Source organism: Chrysemys picta, chromosome 5 (genome assembly GCF_011386835.1).
Source record: "Chrysemys picta bellii isolate R12L10 chromosome 5, ASM1138683v2, whole genome shotgun sequence".
Lineage (NCBI taxonomy): Eukaryota > Metazoa > Chordata > Testudines > Emydidae > Chrysemys > Chrysemys picta.
In genome coordinates this window covers 128098399-128123195 of record NC_088795.1, presented here as the reverse complement: position 1 = coordinate 128123195, position 24797 = coordinate 128098399, and the positions used below count along the sequence as shown (strand labels likewise).

The window sequence follows — 24797 nt, the reverse complement described above, 5'->3', positions numbered from 1 at the left end:
CAGACCACTGGATGTCCACCACTATGAAAAACATAAATAGGCGATTCCCCCCTCCCCACTTCTTTACCCATCTCTCATGTAGAGAAAGCGACAGAATTACATAAAAACTGGTACCTCCCTGCAGATACAACAAAGGAAAACCAAGGAGTTTATCTTGTTTAATTCACATTTGACATCAATGAACTGGTATTTGAGAGTACACATTAAAGAGCACCATTTACAAATGATACCAGTATAGCTCAACTCCGAAAGCAAAGGACCCCGTGAGTCCAAAGAAGGCTTGAAAAGTTTGTTTCCTTCTTATTTAACTATCATCTTGTAATATAAACTAAACTGCTTTGTGACTCAAAATTACAGTAAGAGCCACTGGTTAAGAATCCAAGATTTGCACAACACCCAGAATTCAGACAACATATTTTTTCAAAGATGTAACCATATTTCTTTAACTTAAATGTCTGGTCATAAACACAACTTGGCATCACTAGCGTACCATAGACTATGTTACCTTTTTATCTTCAATTCATATTTTAAATATACAAGATAAATCTAGGCACCAAATCCCTGTTGCACTTTTATTCTGACCCAATAAAAAAAACTGAATCAATTGATTAAAGCTGGAAACAGATATTCTGACCTCAACATAATTAAAACACCCTGCAAGTTATACAGCGCAAGACCTGTTGGCTCTAGCCAGCGCTTATTAAACATATTCTGTTCTTTCCATAAAACTATAACTTAATTCTCTGCCTATGGTTTCAATTTGTTCAACAGTCAGTATCAATTGCCAGCATTATTTTTCATTTTGCATGAGGAAAATATAGTTGAATTTCATGTCAAGCAAAATTGTCGAGTTTTTTATTCTTTTAAATCCTTTACCCCATTCTTTCCAGTGGAGCTGCAGTTTTTCCTTTCATGGTGCCAAGTTAGTGCCACTCCAAATACAGGCTTCTTTTTATTACAGTTTTTATGTACAATAATGTCTCTTCGGCACAGCAATAATCCCCCCGTGCCCCAAGGGAGAAGATTGCAGAAATATCATCCTAAACTATCTTGCTCTCTGCTTCATGAAGTGCAGGACTAATGAAGATCAGGAGGTCAGCATCTGTCTGGGGCCACCAGAACCAGCCATTGTGACTCCCCTAATCTAAATCTCTTGATCCTGCACGGTGCTGAGCTCTCTGGCCCTGAGCTAGCAAAACCTTTAAGTAATCCATTGGAGTCAATGGGACTACTCAAGTGCTGAAAATTAAGCATGTTCTTAAGTACTTTGTTGGATTATGGACAGATGTACACAGAGTATGACAGGACTGAGACCTGGATGATTTGTTTCTCTCTTCTATAGCAGGACAGCTGACAAGTTGCCACCAGTTCTGCACATTACCACAATGTTGGCATCAGAGGAAGATTTGCTGCTTTAGGGAGAAAACCCAAGGTGAAAATATAGTCAGAGGAAATCTATTTTAAAAAGTTACAGATGAAAGAAAACACTGGGTGATCTTTTACTATGTCTAACTAGTGATAGGCCCATCCTACAAGTTCAGGTCCAAATTCAAGCTCTCTCAAAATTCAAGGCATTTAGAGCTGAGATTTCGGTTTTTCCCATTTTAGAGATTAATGCCAGCTCCAAAGTTATGGTCCAAATATGAAAGTTCCCAAAGAATGGTGTTTGGTTATAATTTTATAAAAAAGCTACAAATCCAGATTCTGAGTAAACACCCTATCTTTATATTCGTTTTCCTTATTCAACAATCTGATTGCTCATTGTCACTGAGCTGGCTGTGAATGTGTCACCCTGTAATTTGGGGTATTTTTCAAGGCAAGATACCCGAGGTACAAATATAAAGCCCATAAACCACCAGTTGGAAAATATATCCTTTGGCCCACATATAATTAGTGATTTGAAGGAATGAACATAGAATGTGGAAAAAGGAATTCCGGAGTTCTAATTCTGACTGATATTAACTTGCTGGGAGGCCCTTCATTACTTTGTCTCAGTTCCCCCATCTGAGCATGGGACAAGGTCTTCTGTAAACAAAAACTTAATTAACTGACAAATATGGCAAGAAAAAATTTGACATACAAGTGAAAAGTAACTACAGGCCTGATCCTGGCAAAACACAGGTCCTGATTTTCCACTTCTTGCCACCTTAGGTTATCACATTTGTGCAAAGTTGGTGTACTCATAATGGTTGTATTTTACACTCACTCTGCACAGATGTAAGTGACTACACCAGGTTCAAGGCAGTGGAGAATCAGGTAATATAGTTCTAGGTTTATACTTCAAGTTTGATACAGAGCATTTGAAAGTTCCCCTCATCACACATGAGAAACCACTTTAATGACTGAATATGTGTGATGCTTATTAGTTCAGTATACTATATGCATTTTTGCTGACTAAAGGCTTGATCCTGTCCTCATTGAAGGCATTGGCAAAGCTCCCCTTGACTTTAACGGTGCAAAATCAGGAGCAGGTTTTAAGTTGCTTGTAGAGGTTAAAATTTTTTTTATTTTATATACAGAGAGAGAAAAAAACACTTGTACACATACACAGACACCTCCACAACACAGGGGAATTTGGTTTTCTAATTTCTAGTTCTTTTTCACTACTGTGCTGAGCTGTCATACCTAACATCGTCATTTGGCAGGATCCTGGCAGGAAAGCTAAGTCATATTTTCCAACACATTTCCTGGATCCTGATTTTAGAAAAATTATTGATATACTGTGAAAAGATGAAGCTCCTCTTTCTACAACTGGATTTGCCATTAACAGCTAATGTCTACAGCAAACCGATGAATGACCTTTCTTGTTTGTTTTTAAGAAAGGAAACTGATCTTTACATAGCTCAGAGTAAGACATTCAAAACAGAATGGGACAGAAAAGTTAAAATATTCCATCTGGGGAAGTTTCCTGAAACATCCTGGGGCTGACTCTTTTGCCTGGCACCTTGTGACATCACTTACACCAATGCAAAGTGGGTTAAAATGCTACTGTTCTTACTGGTACTTCATTGGCACTGCATCTCACTGTGATTTCCCAGCAGTCTGACTGGAGTCCAGCACCTGTGGCTAACCTTTCTCCCCAGGCTCTAACAGCCTATAACCAGTTACCAACCAGCCTCCACAAAGCAAAGTCCATTTATTCTTCAGGCAAAAGCATCACAAAGAAAACATATAAAACAACAAACAGACCTACCCAAATGCTAAAAGCTTACTAGAGGTCCCCCCCCCATCTCCAACACAGGACTCTAGTAGGGGGTCAAACTTTCAAACCTCTCAACCAGGTTTGCTTTTTTTGACTAGAAGTTCATGTCAGGGGTGATGGGGATGCTCTACTCACCACTGGACAGCACTGCCAACTGGAGGTTCTGGGGATTACTTTGGTCTGGCCAACACCCCTTCCAAGAATTACACCCTGGAAGTTTCTCCTCTGCAGTCCCTCTCACTCCAGGAATCGCAGTGTTCTCTTCATGACTCAGCTCTCCGGCTAGGTCACTATTGTGGTTTTTCCTTTTAGGGGGAGTGTATCAAGGTTCCCACTCTCCAGCAGTCTTCCATTTCACTGCCTCACAGTGGCACTCTCTCAGTGGCTGGCAGGGGAACGTGAGTCCACCCTCTACTCAGGTTCTGGCTCATGGACCCTCTATACAGCAGCCGAGGTCATAGAATCATAGAAGATTAGGGTTGGTGGAGACCTCAGGAGGTCATCTAGTCAAAGCAGGGCCAACCCCAATTAAATCATCCCAGCCAGGGCTTTGTCAAGCCGGGTCTTAAAAACTTCTCAGGATGGAGATTCCACCACCACCCTAGGTAAGCCATTCCAGTGCTTCACCACCCTGCTAGTGAAAAAGTTTTTCCTAATATCCAACCTAGACCTTCTGCACTGCAACTTGAGACTCATAGACTCATAGACTCATAGACTTTAAGGTCAGAAGGGACCATTATGATCATCTGGTCTGACCCCCTGCATGCTGCAGGCCACAAAACCGTCCCTACCCTTTCCTTGACTCTGCTGATGAAGTCCCCAAATCCTGTGTCTTAGTGACTTCAATTGGCAGAGAACCCTCCTGCTAGAGATCCCTGCCCCATGCTGCGGAGGAAGGCGAAAAACCTCCAGGGCCTCAGCCAATCTACCCTGGAGGAAAATTCCTTCCCGACCATTGCTCCTTGTTCTGTCCTCTGCCACCATTGACAACAGCCTAGCTCCATCCTCTTTGGAAACCCCCTTAAGGTAGTTGAAGGCTGCTATCAAATCCCCCCTCACTCTTCTCTTCTGCAGCCTGAAAAAGCCCAGTTCCCTCAGCCTCTCCTCGTAAGTCATGTGCCCCAACCCCCAAATCATTTTAGTTGATCTCCACTGGACACTCTCCAATTTGTCCACATCCTTTCTGTAGTGGGGGGGGGGAGCAAAACTGGAAGCAGTATTCCAGATGTGGCCTCACCAGTGCAGAATAGAGGGGAATAATCACTTCCCTCGATCTGTTTGCAATGCTCCTACTAATGCAGCCAAATATGCTATTAGCCTTCTTGGCAACAAGGGCACGCTGTTGACTCATATCCAGCTTCTCATCCACTGTAATCCCCAGGTCCTTTTCTGCAGAACTGTTACTTAACCAGTCGGTCCCCAGCCTTTAGCAGTGCATGGGATTCTTCCATCCTAAATGCAGTACTCTGCACTTGTCCTTGTTGAACCTCATCCAATTTCTTTTGGCCCAATCCTCCAATTTGTCTAGGTCACTCTGGACCATAACCCTCCAGCGTATCTACCTCTCCCCCCAGCTTAGTGTCATCCACAAACTTGCTGAGGGTGCAATCCATCCCATCATCCAGATCATTAATGAAGACGTTGAATAAAACTGCCCCCAGGCCAGATCTCTTGGGCACTCCACTTGATACTGGCTGCCAGCTAGACATCGAGCCATTGATCACTACCGTTGAGCCTGACAATCTAGCCAGCTTTCTATAGACCTTATAGTCCATTCATCCAATTCAATGCTGGCAAGAATACTGTGGGAGACCATATCAAAAGCTTTGCTAAAGTCAAGGTATATCATGTTCACCACTTTCCCCATATCCACAGAGACAGTTATCTCATCATAGAAGGCAATTAGGTTAGCCAGGCATGACTTGCCCTTGGTGAATCCATTTGACTGTTCCTGATCACCTTCCTCTCCTCTAAGTGCTTCAAAATGGATTCCTTGAGGACCGGCTCCATGATTTTTCCAGGGACAGAGGTGAGGCTGACCAGTCTGTAGTTCCCCAAATTCTCCTTCTTCCCTTTTTTAAAGATGGGCACTATATTTGCCTTTTTCCAATCGTCTGGGACCTCCCCCATTCACCATGAGTTTTCAAAGATAATGGCCAATGGCTCTGCAATCACATCAGCCAACTCCCTCAGCACCCTTGGATGCATTGCATCAGGCCCCATGGACTTCGGCATATCCAGCTTTTCCAAATAGTCCTTAACTAGTTCTTTCACTACTGAGGGCTGCTCACCTCCTCCCCATACTATGCTGCCCAGTGCAGCAGTTTGGGAGCTGACTTTGTCTGCAAAGACCAAGGCAAAAAAAGCATTGAGTACTTCAGCTTTTTCCACATCATCTGTCACTAGGTTGCCTCCCCCATTCAGTAAGGTTCCCACGCTTTCCCTGACCTTCTTCTTGTTGCTAGAAATCCTTCTTGTTTCCCTTCATATCCCTTGCTAGCTGCAACTCCAATTGTGCTTTGGCCTTCCTGATTACACCCCAGCATGCTCGAGAAATATTTTTATACTCCTCCCTAGTCATCTGTCCAAGTTTCCACTTCTTGCAAGCTTCCTTTTTGTGTATAAGCTCACTAAAGATTTCTCTGTTAAGCCAAGCTGGTCGCCTGCCATATTTGCTATTCTTTCTGCTCATCAGGGTGGTTTGTTCCTGCACCCTCAATAAGGCTTCTTTAAAATACAGCCAGCTCTCCTGGACTCTTTTCCCCCTCATATTAGCATCCCAGGGGATCCTGCCCATCAGTTCTCTGAGGGAGTCAAAGTCTGCTTTTCTGAAGTCCAGGGTCTGTATTCTGCTGCTTTCCTTTCTTCCTTTTGTCAGAATCTTTAATTCGACCATCTCATAGCCACTGCTGTCCAGGTTGCCACCCACTTCTACTTCCCCTACCAATTGTTCTCTGGTTGTGAGCAGCAGATCAAGAAGAGCATGGCCCCTAGTTTGTTCCTCTAGCACTTGCACCAGGAAGTTGTCCCCAACAGTCTCCAAAAACTTCCTGGATTGTCTGTGCATTGCTGTATTGCTCTCCATTCCTTGCACCTTGCTACTTGCTACCGTTCCGTGAACCTCTTCCATACTGTCTAGCTCTGCCCATTCCTTGTGGTTTGCCAGTCTTCTAACTCCCCACCCCCTTCTAGGGAGCAATTGTAGGCTACCTGTCCCTGTAACCTCCAAGGAGAGATTGCAGACTTTCTCAGCAGCCCCCTCAGCTGTCAATTTCCTGCTTTTATAAGTCCAGCCCAGCTCAGTCTCCTCAGCTGGACTCTCTCACTCAGTCAGGGGATTACTTAGCCACCTGATTCCTCCCGGCTGTGGCCTGCTGGGTTAATTAGACCTCTTTTTAGTCTTCATTAACCCTTTCAGGGCAAGTGTAAAGTGAACATCCCATCACAAGCAGGTCAGCTGTTTCTTTACACAGTTTGCGTCTTTGATCTCTGACCTCCTGTAACAGGTAACTTAGTCAATGCCTCCTCTCCTTCAAAGACTGGGCTGAATAACCATTTTTGGAAGATTTGCATTATCCACTCCCCCCTCCCACTTGGAACTCCCCAGGAAACAAGCTCAGCAAGCCAGAACTCCTGAAAACATATTTAACACTTAATATTGTTACAAAAGTTCATGACCGTCTGGCACATTTCAATATCATACTCTTTTGAAGATCTCACACATCCCAGGTATCATCTCTCTCACGAATCACATTTTTGGCTTTAAGAAGAAGGGAGGAGGGAGGGATATTATGAATTATGGGGGAGATTTTCAAAAGCATGAAGTGCACTTAGGTGCTCAACTTCCATTAAATATCAGTAAGAGTTGGACACATCTCCCATTTGTGCCTTTGAAAATCTTCCCTTATCCTTTGTGGATTTACTGTACATCTTCAAGTGGTTCAATATTTAAATGGATAGATAGTTGATCTATATGGATCAAAATCCACTTGATTAGAATGCAAAAGTGCCATATGAGCTTTAATGCTTAACAGTGATCAAGTCAGTCTTACTCTCACTTGAAAGATGGCACCTCCAACAACACAGTGCCTCTGGCATCTTGACAGAGCATCCAAACAGATTAACCTGGGTCACTGAACAATACTAGAGAGGGAACAGTTTGTTGTTATAGCAAAGGGAAACATTTAAAAGTAAAAAAACAGAGATTCCATTATAATAAATTAGCCATAATGGGCCAAATTCATCTTTTAGCACAATTTCACTGAAATTAGAGATAAATTTAATCCAGTGTTAATTTCTTCAATGAACTAGATAGGAGGAAAAAAGGCAATGCCAACCCTGTTAACTAAACATCCATTTGTGCCTAGTAATTTCTAGAGATTGTCCAAAACACAGTTTATCCTTGAGAATATATTCCTCTAGTAACGCTGCCAAGAACTTCCAGAGCATGGATTATCAGCTTTGGATGTGGGTATAATTTATGCACCTAGGGCCCCATTCCTGCACCTCCGGAGATCAATGGGAATTTTGTCATTGATTTTAATGAAAGTACAAGTAGGCCCCATGCTTTTGTGAAGATGAACTTGTTGTACTATTCACAAATTGGTATTCTTTTACAGTTATGCCAGATGGCTTCTGTTCTTTCCCTACAGAACTGTCCCCTTTTCAAATGGCTATTACAGTCTTCAGCCATATGCTGGATAAGATTCCTGCAGTGCACTAAATCAACTATATGTTGATTACTTTCATTTTCACACTGGTTGCACGCTGGAGATACATAATGCATTTTCCCATTCAATTTACAACTTGTTAATGTCCAGATCCTGTACAGAACTTTGTAAACACAAAAAGCAACTGTTGTTCAGATCTCGTCACTAATGACTTTCCCATCTGTTGGCTGCTGGTCAAGCACAGCTTGAACAGTACTTTGCACAATATGTGGAGAGCACAAACAACATCCGTTAACTATCTTTTGTAACTCAGACATTATATTTTTGTCAAGATATATAGCCCTTCCAAAAATCCAGGTTCACAGAATGATCTGCTACCTTGTCTATCTTACGCTGTATGTAAACAGCAAGGATTTACAAGAGAATGCCTCAAAAGAAGTTTAAAGAAACAAATAGTCAAGAGCAGCTTGAAATCTTTTTATGGCTCACACATACCATTGCATGGTAATGTATTTGTGAAATTCCTACAGAAATTACTCAGCTGAGGTAAATGGTATGTCATAAAATATTGAGCACAAAATTGCCCAAGCCAAAGAAAATGTTTTAGCCTGCAAAATTCTGAGCACCCTTGCACCAATCTAGCAAAGAGCATTCTTAGCTTTAAACACAAGTAGGGTCCAGAATGTTCAATATCTTGAAGGACCAAGTCCATAAAGAGAAAGGGTCGGATAAAGTCCCTGACGGGGAAGTTATGGAATATCCAGAGCCAAGAAACAGACAGCTTAATGATGAAATTTTCTTTACTTCCCCCCCTACTAATAAATCACTGAGACATGTTTGCTGCACACAATGTAAAACAGGTACATTTTATCTTTTAAATTTCACACACTCACACCCCTTCTTCTTGCTTTAAGTGTTGAATATTTGACAAAACATTTTAACTTTGTACCATGCATGCAAAAAACTCCTCTCTCACACAGCAACGGACTCTACCTCAGGAGAACAGACCTGGAAATGTTTGTTTTGTTTTTAAGGGTTTGGGGTTTTTTGGGAGGAGGTTAATTAGGTAGATTTTGCAACACAGGAAGCAGGAAGGGTGAGAATATGGGTTAGCAAAGTAAAACCTTGTTTGTTTGCTTTTAACCGATATTGTGAAATTATGAATCCAGGATATTGGTGTTTTTTTTTTCCTGAAAGTCCAAGAAGTCAGAACTCATCCACTTGGCACAACTATGACTTTAAAAAAAATGTTTGCTTTGACTTGAAAAGATCAGTGTTTGATGGACAGAGAGAGGAGTTAGCAGGGTTGGATTAAAACACAAATAGAAACTAGATGTGATATAACCAAGTAGCTGTAATCAGTGCATTCAGGGCCTGATCCAAAACTCATTGGAGTCAATGGGCAGGTGGGATGGCTGAGGAATGCAAGGTGATATTTTCCACTCCATAGAGGAGTTGTGTGTGCATTCAGAGACGTTTAGTACCTACTCCCTTGTTTAGAAGGAAAATACTTTTAGATCCACTATATGAAATGCAAGCTACCCTAAACCTATCCTCCATGAACTTATCTAGTTTTTTTTTTTAAACTCTCTTATAGTTTTGGCCTTCACAACATCATCTGGCAAAGAGCTCCACAGGTTGACTGTGCGTTGTATGAAGAAATACTTCCTTTTGTTTGTTTTAAACCAGCTGCCTATTCATTTCAGTGTGCCCCCTAGTTACATGAAGGAGTGTGTTACATGAAGGAGTAAATAACACTTTCTTATTCACTTTCTCCACACAAGTCAATATTTTATAGACCTTTAGCATATCCCCTCTTTTCCAAAGTCACAGATTTTGTAAACTCTTCTCATAAGGAAGCTGTTCTATACCACTAATCATTTTTGTTGCCCTTCTCTGTATCTTTTCCAATTCCAATATATATATCAATATATTCAATATATATATATTGGAATTGGAAAAGATACAGAGAAGGGCAACAAAAATGATATATATATATTTTGAGATGGGCAACTAGATCTGCACTTAGTATTCAAGATATGGGCATTTCATGGATTTATATGGATGTATTATGATATGTTCTGTCTTATTTATCCCTTTTCTAATGGTTCCTAACACTGTTAGCTTTTTTGACTGCTGCTTCACATGGAGTGGGTGTTTTCAGTGTGCAAAGAAAGGGAGGACACTGTGGCCTGTTTAAAGTTCATAATTAACTCATTTGGTTACGTCTTGTTACATAAATTCTATCTTAGGGTTTTCTATAGTCCCCACCCATGTAGTATTTAAGTACTTCCCAGGTAAATTACATCTGCAGGGCAATGTCCCTCCCTAGTGGACTTCATGAGTCTGCTACTTTTCTCACTTCCCTGGTATTGAAGTACCTACATCTTTAATTATATAGCTCTAGCATGGATTTTACAGGCCTGTTAGTGATAGGTCACTTTTATAGAGAAAAAGGGATACGTCAACCAGATACACCTATTTTCCTCTTCTCATTTCAGCTAATTTCTATTCATTTTTAGGAAAGCTCTTTGGATCCATTCAGGGATTATTTTTGCAGCTACTTGACCTTTTGGAACAATTTTAAGACAAGGCTCAGCATAGCGGAACCGAGTGAGGGAGAATCACAAAAATTCCCTTCTCTGCCCGCTTCATCCAGGGTCCTCCAGATCTACTCCCAGGTTAAATTATAGCAGCCCGATGAAAATCCCAAAGGGTCTAGTTCAGGGATCGGCAACCTTTTGCACGCGGTGGCCAGCACATCCCTTGGCCCACGCCACTTCCTGCAGCCCTCGTTGGCTTGGAATGGCGAACCACAGCCAGGGGAAGCTGTGATCAGCCAAACCTTTGGACGTTATAGGTAAACAAACTGTCCTGGCCCACCAGCGGATTTCCCTGACGGGCTACGTGCCAAAGGTTGACAATCCTTGGTCTAGTTCATGGCAGTTAGTACATCCCTGTCCAACTGACCACTTCCACTTCTTTAGACTGTATATCCAAAATGTATCAATTTACACCATTATTTATACCCTTCCAAATAGAATCATAGAAGTGTAGGACTGGAAGGGAACTCAATAGGTCATCTAGTCCAGTCTCCTGCGTGGACAGGACTAAGTATTGTCTATACCATCCCTGACAGATGTTTGTGGAATTTCCATCATTGGAAGATTTTAAAAGCAAGTTAGACAATCTCTCTAGGTAATTTGTTCTAGTGCTTAACTACCCTTACAGTTAGGAATATTTTCCTAATGTGTAGACTAAATCTCCCTTACTGCAATTTAAACCCATTACTTCTTGTTCTGTTCTAAGTGGATAAGGAGAACAATTTATCACCCTCCTCTTTAAAACAACCTTTTACATACTTGAAGACTGTTATCGCATCTCCCCTCAGTCTTCTGTTCTCCAGACTAAACAAATCCAATTTTTTCAATCTTTCCTCATAGGTCATGTTTTTCTTCAGTTATTTTTGTTGCTTTTCACTTGCCTTTTTCCAATTTGTCCACATCTTTCCCGACATGTGGTGCCAAGAAAAGGACACCAAATTGAGGCCTTATCAGTGCTGGGTAGAGTGAAAGACTTACTTCTTGTGTCTTGCTTATAACACTCCTGCTAATACATCGCTTTTTTTGAAACGGCATTATATTGCTGACTCATATTTAGTTTGTGATCCACTATAACACCCATATCCTTTTCTGCAGTGCCCCATTACCATAATATCCCAAGAAACAAGAAACAAAATCAAAACAAACCAACAGTCTCCACGTGTGCTTTCCCTCACTACTTCCTTTGAAGCAGTCAAGGACCTTTGCTTTCTTCTGCTATTGCTTTGGAAATTCCCAGTTGAGTAAAAGTTTCAACAGAGAAATCTACAGTAGTTTAGATCAATCTTGCTCAGACAAAAGCCTATCATTGTAGCAGGGCTAAGGTTTAAAACACTTTTCTATGCTCACTGCAGTCTACTCCTCCTAACAGATTAGCCAGGTTACAAGCATACTTCCGCTCTAGTTCTGACATCCCATACTACTCCCAAGAATGTACCTACACCACCTTATGATTTTCAGTCTATTTCTTTTTCCTTCTCCATATATTACAGATACAAAATGAGCTCAAGCCATAATATTTGGCGCATCCCTTTGTTCAGAGGTTTTCAAAGATGCTCAAATACCATGGTGGTGATGCATAAGATAGATACAAACAAATGTAGTTTGTTGTTGAGTACCTGGAGATACTCAGTACAAGAGCATCAGTTCAACCTGAGTGGCAGTCAAGCTGGTAGTGTCTGATATGGCGTGGAAGTTACGTACTGTCAATCCAGAGTTAGGAGGTTTCCATATGTTCTGTTGCCCTTTTAATTGGTATTCTTTTTCTGGAACGTTCGGAGTCTTAATTTATGACTCTAGCCACAGCCAGTTTCTTTAAATGTAACACCCTTGCATAATAGCCTCTTTTCATAGTTTACTGCTGTTTTATTTGCATCTCCTGGAAGAATGCCATTTAATAATATTTTTAAACCACCCCTAGGAAGAGAATCTACTGCCCTCAAGGCACCTCACTGAAGTTTGGAAAGAGAACCCAAGAGTTCCAGCTACACCCCAGTACAACATAAAGCACTTTCTTTTATGGGGTCCACATTACAAAATACACACCAGGCCTGTTTGCTGGCATATTTTTAATTATCCTTTTTCTATTTCTGAGATGTTTGTGTTGCTATTTTGCCCCTGACACCACTCTGAGGTTTCTCCATTAAAATCCAGAGGCAGAGTGGGAAGCAGGCTGGATCCATAAATATTGCAGGATTACCTCATCTAGCTCAGGCAAGCTCTTGAAACCTCACAAAGCAGCCTTCTTTCAACAGTTGTTTCTCTTCCCCCCCAGTTCTTACAGTAACAATGGCACGTATTTAGCATCCTACTGTCACTTTTCTGTGCCTGTTTCCTGTCCTTTTTCTGATTCGTCTAAATAGACTCTAATTTTTTTGTATTTGTACAGAACCTAGCACAGTGGGGTCTTGAACTCAGTTGGGCCTCTGAGTGCTATCATAATGCAAATAATAAATAAACAAAATAATAATAATAATTAATGTTGCAAATTAAAGTACACATTCTCTTTAGGAACTGACAATTTGCTGCCTGCACAAGGTATTTTTGGGCCATTTGGCCCAATTTTTACTCCTGGTTGTGAATTCTCCTATTAACATGGATTTGCAGCTCATGGGAAAGAAAGCTTAGACCGTGTAGCAAATACATAGTCTTCCTCCAGGGAGCAGTGCCTGCAGATCATCCTTCCCTCACTTGCATTCTTGCTGAGACCCATATTTAGTACAGAGGTATTTGACTTGTGTGCAATAACAGTCTGGATAATTGTGGTTGTGAGGGGTTTTTTGTTTTTGGGAAGTCAGTAAACATCAAGTGCAGTTCCCATCACACACATAAGAAATATAAACTAGACTCTATCTGGAAAATATCATTCTGACTGCATTTAAAACAGAAAAATCATGTCACGATGATTCATTGCAACATAATGACTTAAAGTGAATAAGTTGATAATGTGCAAGCAAAAATAATGTATTATCCACATATTGCACCAGCTAAGAGCTTGTAGGTATCATGTGCCATTGAGACCCAGCTCATATATGCCATGCTGCATGTACTGGGAGATATTCTATACATACAGAGACTGCCTACCTTCTCCTGAATCCAGCCATGGGCTCTGTTGGTGGCTTAGCTATGTGGTAGGAATGTCTGCCCCTTTCCTTGGTCCAACCCCAACTGAGTTGTAGGGCTCTCTGCTTTTATACTTCTGGAACTTCCTGCAAAGAGGGTGGGGTTAGCTGTGCCAAACAAGGTGATTTAACCCCCTTTGTACCAGGGTGAGGCCTACAAGCCCCCATGCCCTTCTGCATACAGGCTGTAGTTCTGTCTGGCACTCAAGAGAGCCTCATGAGGGACAGGGTGAAGACATACATGTAAAGGCCACGCAGGTTCTGACCCACAGTCAGGATTCAGATTCATTTTTATTCATCTTTTAAGTGAGCATCCAGCTCATGAAAGGTCCCGATTGGCAGCCATCAAGGCTTTAGGGTATGAACTATGAGTGGTGATTCCTACCCATGTAGAAGTAACCATGGTGGCGCTGCTTGAACTAGCACCTAAAAATAGCAGTTTGTCAGCAGCAGCATAGGTGGCCACTTGAGCTCACCACCCAAAGTACAAACCCACCCGACTCCCCAGCTATGTTCTCAGGTGGCTAGCCACCGCCCATGCTGCTGTGGATGCACTACTGTTGATAGGCACCAGCTGGCAGAGAGCTAGTTATCTTAGGTTAACATCTATGAGAGCTGGGAGTCACACCTCCCAGCTCAAACATAGACATAACCTAAGGCTACATCTACACTACAGGGGGGAGTCGATTTAAGATACGCAAATTCAGCTACATGAATAGCGTAGCTGAATTCGACATATTGCAGCCAACTCACCCCGCTGTGAGGACGGCGGCAAAATCGACCTCTGCGGCTTCCCGTCGACGGCGCTTACTCCCACCTCCGCTGGTGGAGTAAGAGCGTCAATTCGGGGATCGATTGTCGCGTCCCGACGGGACGCAATAAATCGATCCCCGAGAGGTCGATTTCTACCCGCCGATTCAGGCGGGTAGTGTAGACCCAGCCTCAGGCACTGGAACAGGTAGCATATGGACAGAGTTAATACGTGCGTTCCCGGCACTGCCCTAATATCAACATATTCCAGTCTCAGTAACACCAATGCAAATGTACAGTAAACTTCAACAGTTTTACTCTGAATTGACATGGCATCACCTGTCCCAGTGTATCTCAATCCTGTTCTTGTAGGATCAGTACATGAGAGGCAAGAGAACTTTGCTTTCAGTGCCTGTTCAAACCTTGAACTCTATGTTGAGATCAACAGTGCTCGTTATGTTGAGGGCACCTCTCTACAAGGAAATAAACTGAGGTCATCAACTCGTTCCACATAGGCTAGAAAAGAGATGTCATTTGATAATGATTTTGAAACAATATTGAGCAGCAATGAATTCAAACAAGCAACATTGGGGATAAATTATGAGGTCACTTACTCCAGTGTAAAGACAGAGTTATCACACGCAGTTACTGTACCTTGACACTGGAGTAAATGACATCAGAATCTGGCCCTAACGATAAAAAGCTACATAATGTATCCCATTACTAACTGCCCTCGGCCAACCAGGTCCTCTATTTTTCCTGCTCTTTATGATATATGAACTTTCATTGTTTATTTTACATTTCAATGGACAAACTGAGAAAACATTTCTGAAACTCTTCCAGACTTTATGACAAATGCAGAGATTAATATGTAACCCTATGAAAATGGAAATAATGATGCTTTTCCTTCACTTCAGATGTAAAGTTCTACATAACAAAGTATAATTATTGTTATGAATCAACTGCGCAGATGTCACAGGGATAACACAATAAAGTTAATCCATTTTAACTTTGTAATAATCATAGTTTACAGAAATGTTTCTGTGTAGTTAACCACCAAACTCCAGGAGTGGGATTTCAATAAAGTGCCTGACCAAGTTAGGTGTACATCTCCCACTGAAAAAAAAAAATCAATGAGAATTGGGTGCCTAACTCCTTTAGGCACTTCTGAAAAATCTCAATTTATATTAATTGTATTCTATAAAAGTACTATATAATGGACATGGGTGTAAGAGGAACAGAATGTCTCTCAATACACTAGAGCATTAAAAAACAGCTGGTGAGAGTGCCACATTGCCCTTTGAAAGGATAACATACCCTACTGTGAGATATTGGATGAAAGATTCCATAACATCAATGGATGGATTATTGCAGAATACAAATTCCAGTATTCTGCTGGCATGTACAACATACTCCACCCCCAAAAGGATGCAGAAGTGTAAGGAGATGTCCTGAAATGGTTCAAATCCTTCCTTTACCTCAGCAGCAGAATCCCTCCAGTCTCAATCCTCTACCCCAGCGAAACTCAAACTGATGCTTGAGAGATACAAGTGGATCTTTAATGTATTTCCTGTGGCTCTTTGCAGAACAGGATATTAAAACACCACATGATTTACTTATTAACCAGTCTAAGTTATTAACCAATCAGGATGCTTTTACTATGTCATTAACCAATTGAAGTTGATAAAATAATACCTAGTCAGTTATTTTGCTGTGAGAATGTATATAGATAGATGGATAGTAAATGAAACAATACATTCACGCTACTGTGGCTTTTTCGAGATCTGAGAATCACTGATCTACGCCGTATTATTCAACATGTGTATTAAGCCATTGCAAGAGGTATTGAGACAACATGAGATGGGATTGAAGTGCCAGCAGCAGATGTATAGCTCTCTGTCTCTTTTACATCATATGAAAACAGCACCATCTCCCAGATTTCTCAGTGACTAGCCAAAATCATAGAATCATAGAATATCAGGATTGGAAGGGACCTCAGGAGGTCATCTAGTCCAACCCCCTGCTCAAAGCAGGACCAATTCCCAACTAAATCATCCCAGCCAGGGATTTGTCAAGCCTGACCTTAAAAACCTCTAAGGAAGGAGACTCCACCGCCTCCCTAGGTAACCCATTCCAGTGCTTCACCACCCTCCTAGTGAAAAAGTTTTTCCTAATATCCAACCTAAACCTCCCCCACTGCAACTTGAGACCATTACTCCTTGTTCTGTCTGCTACCACTGAGAACAGTCTAGATCCATCTTCTTTGGAACCCCCTTTCAGGTAAAAAGAAGAACAGGAGTACTTGTGGCACCTTAGACTAACAAATTTATTAGAGCACAAATTTATTAGAGCATCCGAAGAAGTGGGCTGTAGTCCACGAAAGCTTATGCTCTAATAAATTTGTTAGTCTCTAAGGTGCCACAAGTACTCCTGTTCTTCTTTTTGCGGATACAGACTAACACGGCTGCTACTCTGAAACCTTTCAGGTAGTTGAAAGCAGCTATCAAATCCCCCCTCATTCTTCTCTTCTGCAGAATAAACCATCCCAGTTCCCTCAGCCTCTCCTCATAAGTTATGTGCTCCAGCCCCCTAATCATTTTTGTTGCCCTCCGCTGGACTCTTTCCAATTTTTCCACATCCTTCTTGTAGTGTGGGGCCCAAAACTGGACACAGTACTCTAGATGAGGCCTCACCAATGTCGAATAGAGGGGAATGATCACATCCCTCGATCTGCTGGCAATGCCCCTACTTATACAGCCCAAAATACCGTTAGCCTTCTTGGCAGCAAGGGCACACTGACTCATATCCAGCTTCTCGTCCACTGTAACCCCTAGGTCCTTGTCAAGGCTGTATCCCCACTTTGAACTTTAGGGTACAAATGTAGGGGCCTGCATGAAAACTTCTAAGCTTAACTACCAGCTTAGCTCTGGTCCGCTGCCACCATCCCAAGGCTAATTTCCTTCCCTGTGTAGCCTTGAGAGACCTTCACCAATTCCCTGGTGAATACAGATCCAAACCCCTTGGATCTTAAAACAAGGAGAAATTAACCATCCCCCCTTCTTTCTCCCACCAACTCCTGGTGAATACAGTTCCAACCCCCCTGGGATCTAAAACAAGGAAAAAATCAATCAGGTTCTTAAAAAGAAGGTTTTTAATTAAAGAAAAAGGTAAAAATCATCTCTGTAAAATCAGTATGGAAAATAACTTTACAGGGTAATCAAACTTAAAGAGCTCAGAGGACTCCCCTCTAGTCTTAGGTTCAAAGTACAGCAAACAAAGATAAACACTCTAGTAAAAGGTACATTTACAAGTTGAGAAAACAAAGGAAAACTAAGACGCCTTGCCTCGCTATTTACTTACAAGTTTGAAATAGGAGAGACTTGTTTAGAAAGAGTTGGAGAACCTGGATTGATGTCTGGTCCCTCTCAGTCCCAAGAGCGAACGAACTCCCAAACAAAGAGCACAAACAAAAGCCTCCCCCCCGCCCCAAGATTTGAAAGTATCTTGTCCCCTTATTGGTCCTTTGGGTCAGATGCCAGCCAGGTTACCTTAGCTTCTTAACCCTTTACAGGGAAAAGGATTTTGGAGTTTCTGGCCAGGATGTATTTTATAGTACTGTACACAGGACAGCTGTTACCCTTCCCTTTATAGTTATGACAGTCCTTTTCTGCAGAACTGCTTCCTAGCCATTTGGTCCCTAGTCTGTAACAGTGCATGGGATTCTTCCGTCCTAAGTGCAGGACTCTGCACTTGTCCTTGTTGAACCTCATCAGATTTCTTTTGGCCCAATCGTCTAATTTGTCTAGGTCCTTCTGTATCCTATCCCTACCCTCCAGCGTATCTACCACTCCTCCCAGTTTAGTATCATCTGCAAATTTGCTGAGAATGCAGTCCACGCCATCCTCCAGATCATTAATGAAGATATTGAACAAAACCAGCCCCAGGACCAACCCTTGGAGCACTCCGCTTGAAACCGGCTGCCAACTAGACATGGAGCCATTGATCACTATCCGTTGAGCCCGACAATCTAGCCAGCTTTCTAGCCACCTTTATAATCCATTCATCCAGCCCATACTTCTTTAACTTGCCGGCAAGAATACTGTGGGAGACCATATCAAAAGCTTTGCTAAAGTCAAGGAATAACACATCCACTGCTTTCCCCTCATCCACAGAGCCAGTTATCTCATCATAGAAGGCAATTAGGTTAGTCAGGCATGACTTGACCTTGGTGAATCCATGCTGACTGCTCCTGATCACTTTTTCTCCTCTAAGTGCTTCAGAATTGATTCCTTGAGGACCTGCTCCATGATTTTTCCAAGGACTGAGGTGAGGCTGACTGGCCTGTAGTTCCCCGGTTCCTCCTCCTTCCCCTTTTTAAAGATGGGCATTACATTAGCCTTTTTCCAGTCATCCTGGACCTCCCCCGATCGCCATGAGTTTTCAAAGATAATGGCCAATGGCTCTGCAATCACATCCGCCAACTCCTTTAGCACCCTCGGATGCAGCACATCCAGCCTCATGAACTTGTGCTCGTCCAGTTTTTCTAAATAGTCCCAAACCACTTCTTTCTCCAGAGGGCTGCTCACCTCCTCTCCATACTGTGCTGCCCAGTGCAGCAGTCTCGGAGCTGACCTTGTTTTTGAAGACAGAGGCAAAAAAAGCATTGAGTACATTAGCTTTTTCCACATCCTCTGTCACTAGGTTGCCTCCCTCATTCAGCAAGGGGCCCACACTTTCCTTGACTTTCTTCTTGTTGCTAACATATCTGAAGAAGCCCTTCTTGTTACTCTTAACATCCCTTGCTAGCTGCAACTCCAATTGTGATTTGGCCTTCCTGATTTCACTCCTGTATGCCTGAGCAATATTTTTAAACTCCTCCCTGGTCATTTGTCCAATCTTCCATTTCTTGTAAGCTTTTTTTTTCCATTTAAGATCAGCAAGGATTTCACTGTTAAGCCAAGCTGATCACCTGCCATATTTGCTATTCTTTCTACACATCGGGATGGTTTGTTCCTGCAACCTCAATAAGGATTCTTTAAAATACAGTCAGCTCTCCTGGACTCCTTTCCCCCTCATGTTATTCTCCCAGGGGATCCTGCCCATCAGTTCCCTGAGGGAGTCAAAGTCTGCTTTTCTAAAGTCCAGGGTCCGTATTCTGCTACTCTCCCCTTTCTTCCTTGTGTCAGGATCCTGAACTCAACCATCTCATGGTCACTGCCTCCCAGGTTCCCATCCACTTTTGCTTCCCCTACTAATTCTTCCCTGTTTGTGAGCAGTAGGTCTAGAAGAGCTCTGCCCCTAGTTTGTTTCTCCAGCACTTGCACCAGGAAATTGTCCCCTACACTTTCCAAAAAATTCCTGGATTGTCTGCACGTGGACTAATAATATCTGGCTAAAGCTGAACCCAGACAACACTGAGGGAATGCTAGTAAGAAGAAAGCCTTCAAAATAATTTTCCTCATCCGTATCACCAGGGCCGGCTCCAGGTACCAGAGTAGCAAGCAGGTGCCTGGGGTGGCCAATGAAGAGAGGGGCGGCACATCCGGCTGTTCGGTGGCAATTCGGCAGCGGGGCCGTCAGTCCCTCTCGGAGCGAAGGACCTGCCGCTGAATTGCCGCCGATCGCGATCACAGTTTTTTTTTTTTTTTGGTGTGTGCTTGGGGCGACAAAAACGTTAGAGCCAGCCCTGCATATCACCTCCTAGTTTTTAAGGCAACTGTCCTCAGATTGATAAGTTGATCTATAGCCTTGATGTCCTTTTGGACTCCTTAATGCTACTGGAATCTCAAATAGGGACAATAGCAAAAAAACAGACTTCCTTCTGAGACTGGACTGAAGATCTCACCTATTATACCAGTCACAGACCCATCCACAGTGATCCACACATTCGTGACATCAGCTCCGGGCTTTGTTATTGCAATTCTAACCCACAAAAAGCTCCAAGTGTTTATTTTTAAAAAGGCAACCTCCCATATGTTTAGCAGCACAAGTTATGGTAAGCACCACCTTGGTGCTTCACTCTACACCAGCTCGTCACTGAATACAGAGGCCTGGATCAAAGTCTCTGCCTTGATATTCAAGGCCCTTCATAGATTTTACCCTACCTACCTGAGATATCTGCTCTCCTCTCAAAGGACAGCTACATTCCAGTGGAACCATGAAACTATTGGCCACTAAGGGAAACTTCATAAGCAGAAACAGAACTTTCACAGGGACTGGACCAGTCCCGTGGAACTGACTCCTACAAGAGATAAGCAAGTGAACCTCACCAGATTGAAAATACACACAAACAACACTATTCAATAATGAAGCTATTTCTAAGAAAGAAAGAAATACTTGGCAGGTAGTGGGATACTATGGTGACTGGGGATATCTAGGTAGGTGGTCATATAGGGCCACAATTTTCTCTTTCTGCTCAGATGTGCTAGATGCAGGAATAAGGAGATTACAAAGATAGTTTTTAGACACACAGGTTAGGCTATGTTAGCACATATGTGAATAAATGTGCTAGTTATTCCCAGGGCACCACCCTAGTCCGGGATGTACCCAAAGGGCCAGTTTTCCCATTTACACCTCTGAGTATAATAAAGGGAACAGGGGAGACTGAATAATCAAGCCCCACAGTATCAACTTAGATGATATCTAAAAGCATTTAAGAAAACAAACTCCTTTTAGCAACTTGCGCTTAGATGGTCCATAACAAAGCTGAGTCAAAAGTTATAAAAATACAAATCTTTCTTACAAATGCCCTCTCTTCTGAGTCACCTTTTTTTATTTTACTGTGCTGGGATTGTTTTATGATCCTTTGTGTTCCAGTTGTTGCAGGCTAGTGGGCTGACAAGAACTGTGCCCCATTTATGCATAGGAAACTTTGTAAGAATTTCTGCCTCGTAGCTGCCCCTGTCTTCACTTTCTTCTGAGGGCAGCTCTCCAGCATATTCAAGTGAACACCATGATTTGCACAATGAGTAACTGAAAAACCTAACAATGACTGGTAATAGGCAATGCTCAAGGAGGTCAGGAGCTTGTTTTTTTTTTTAATTACTCCTTTTTTTTGGCTGCTTAGTTGTTTTGCTTTACTTTTTCCTCTTCTGTGGTTTTGACTTCTATTGAAGTAAGAGTTTCCTTCTCTTTTCTTGGATGCTGAGATGGAGGCGGTCTGATTCCAGAGAGAAGAGATTGAGTTCTGCATCTCCATGAACTCCAGTTAGTTTAGGGTTAAAAAACAAAATGAGGAGCGGAGAGGCCCAGTTGCAACATTTGTATTAGAAAAATAATTTTACATTCTCAAAAAGTCAAGGGGAAAAGTATAAATACTATTTTATTTGTAATAGGACTATACTTTACAAATGGCTTGGTTAAAATCAGGGACAGTTGAGGTCAAAGTCAAGGCCAGCTGAGTTCTGTTTCAGCTGCTCACAGGCTTGGATGTGTTGGGAGGTACTGTCACTCAGCAAGGGGCAGCAGCCTTGTGGGATAGCACCAGATAAGTCAACTGAACTGTTGCTGCTCCAGCACTTCCTTGCATTTTTTGTCTACACTAGAATAATACAGTGAGAGTGGGCAGGAAAACAGTGCTTGGCCTTGCTCAGAGCAAAAGCAACCCATAACACTTGTGAACAGCTGCAAGCAGGTGTGTATAGACATGGTATGTTACAGGTTTACTAGGAGGTTAGAATGGTGCTGGAAACACAAAATGCTGTCATGTAGTCAGACAAGGTCTCACAAGACAAACTCTACCTCTGTCCAGCAGAAGAATTAGGATGGAAATCTGTGAGCGCTCATGGCCTTTTCAGCCCTTTACATGGGTAATCCCTGCATGGGGGAATCTGGAACCCTTAAGGCATGCCCCAAGTAAGCAACATGAAAGATTTCCAGGGAGAGACCTCTGGGCTAGCAAAGCAGAATCCTTCTGTGGAGTAAAAATAAGATTTGGGAAATAATATTTGGGAATAATAAGAAATCTCAAAACACAGCCTACATTTTATTTTAACTGTAGTTTAGCTTCATCTACGTATACTCATTGACTGCAGGGAGCAATGGACAACCATTTTCCAGAAGTTTCATAACCTGCAGTTTTTAACTCAAAATATTGACATATTTCCATTTAAGATAGGTAACTGCCATGGAGGTGTGAAAGACTAGACACCAATATTTGAGATTTTAAATCCAGCATTTGTAGTAACTTGACTTTGGCATTTAAAAGAATTTGTTTATGTGATTAATTACTCAAGCTAAACAAGATGACAAAGGTTTCATATAAGTAACAGAATCTAAATAAGCTTATTCAGCTTATTTTACTGTGTGTTTAGCTGATGTTCTCTTTTGTTATCATTCAGTAGTAGTAGATGCTTTATCATCTTCAGGTTTGGTGTGGAATCTAGGGGGACAATGTAAAATAATACACTTTCCAGTTGCTTTAGTATGATTTATTTTCCTTAACATAGGATAAGTTTGAAAGCACCCAAGCGTTTTATTTGTTACACTATACGCACCAAGGATCATAATCCCTCCTTTTCTTCCACACTTCTGGCACTTCAGAGGGCCAATATGGTCTAGTGGAATGAGCACAGGACTAGGAAACCCTGTTTATAATCCTGCAGCTGCCTGGGACTTGCGTTTAAACTGTAGGTAAGTAACATTAGGCCCAACACGGTGAGGTGCTGAAGCCCTCAGCTCCTACTGAAGAAAATGGAAATTGGTGCTCAACAAGTTGCAGAATCAAGCCTTTAAGCTGCCCATGTTTCCGTTTCTCCATCTGTAAAATGGAGATAATTATACTCACCTCCTTTGAAAGGTGCTTTGGTGTTTACTGATGGAAAGTGCCATATAAGAACAAGAAATGTTGAATTATTAGTATCCATAAAGCACTTTGCAGGTGTAAATTACTCATTATAATTGGCTCAGATTATCCCTCAGAGATGCACAGATGTGGAGAACTCTACACACATGGATTTCACCACTCCCACACAGGAAGAGGGCTCAGTCACCTCCACAGAACTTTCCCTTCCCCTTCTGACCCTCTGGTGTCCAGGCTATGGGCAGGGGTGGGGAGCACACACATTATCCCTTCCACTGCCCCTGTGGAACTGAATCAGAAAAGATAATATGGCTTCAGACTGTATTATTTCCATGGAACTACTCCCTTCTCCTCACCCCATCTGCATCCTGAAGCAGCAGCTGCCAAGGAGAGTCCCCTGTAGCAACTGACTTCTGCAAGGGAAGGTGGAGGCTAGAAATGGTGTGGATACACAGACGTACCATCTGGATGACCCTGGCCACCTACATTTATACATTGGTATCTACAAGCTTTGGGGACAGAGTCTGTGGCATTTTCCACAATGAGGTAAACCCCAGCCCCTGACAAGATGATGATTTGGAGGATGCTCACAGATATTTCCTTCCCTAGAAACTCCCCCCGCCCATGGGTTTTGTTGTAGGAGGGGGTGATCTAGACCATTCTTATTATGCCAATGTGAAGAATTCACAATGAAATTCAAAAGGCTCAAAATCTGAGCTTTTCCCACCCTTTTACTACTTTGCACATTTGTGAGTAAGATTTATTACCTCTTGATGAAGATAGACTCCCTCTCCATGTAGGCCTTGGTTTTGAAAACTTAGACACTCAGGGGGTGACCTGCTGCTGTTTTTGATGGGCCCAGGTTGGGAGCTACAGCAGCAAAGCATTGTGAGGCACCCAAGACTGCAGGGCAGGTGGACACAACCACTCACTGATCTGGATTGCACCCCAGAATGCGATAGCCTCTTATTTACTTTGTTCCCTTTACGCAGTTTCCTACAGGATGGATTCAACACATGCAGTACCTTTTTCTTGATGCAGCTTGTTCTTTCATGAAGTCATAAACTCTGTTTGCATTCACTGCTGCCCATCTGCTGTCAGATGCGGACTGCATTGCGCCATTTAAGTAGATTAACTTTCTTGAGATGGACCTTACTACAAGTCCCTTTTCCAGCTGGATACAATAATCAGGTTGACTTACACTAGCCAACAAGAAGTTTAATCCTCAATTCCTACATCTTCCATAAATCTGTCTACAGAGAGCCACTGCTAGAAATTCTTTGTAGTTTGTCATATTTTATAAAATCCGTTGAGCCTGCCCCTAGTGTTTTGACTTTTTGTGAAGAACAGAGACTCTCTTGAGGGAAAATTTGAACCTTGGCATTTATCTTTCCATGCATTCAGATAAGCAGTTGTGAAAGCTTCTCTCACAGGAATATCATTCCAAGGAGATATTTGCTTTCTCTGGACTGACAAATTTGACAGCTAAATATTGATATAATCGTGCAGTGTTAGTCAGCTGGAAGTCTGTCTGCAAACAGGGCCTAGTCCTATCTCATAATAACGGCCATACTGGGTCAGACCAAAGATCCGTTTAGGCCAGTAGCCTGTCTTCCGACAGTGGCCAATGCCAGGTGCCCCAGAGGGAATGAA

The 24797-nt window shown here is 42.3% G+C and overlaps 1 protein-coding gene across 7 annotated transcripts in view; it reads right to left on the bottom strand.

The window, feature by feature from the left end:
• The window catches only part of SPON2 (spondin 2), a 93046-nt gene that overhangs the window by 47183 nt on the left and 21066 nt on the right, over positions 1-24797 (bottom strand). For 3 of the 7 annotated variants that reach the window (XM_005292424.5, XM_065598349.1, XM_005292421.5), the window contains exon 2: positions 13557-13681. The exons of 3 other annotated variants lie outside the window; for them this stretch is intronic. The gene's annotated coding sequence lies outside the window, so the exon portion shown is untranslated. Of the gene's footprint in view, positions 1-13556; positions 13682-22084; positions 22257-24797 lie in introns of all 7 variants that reach the window. One more of the 7 variants, XM_065598348.1, reaches the window with a different exon arrangement.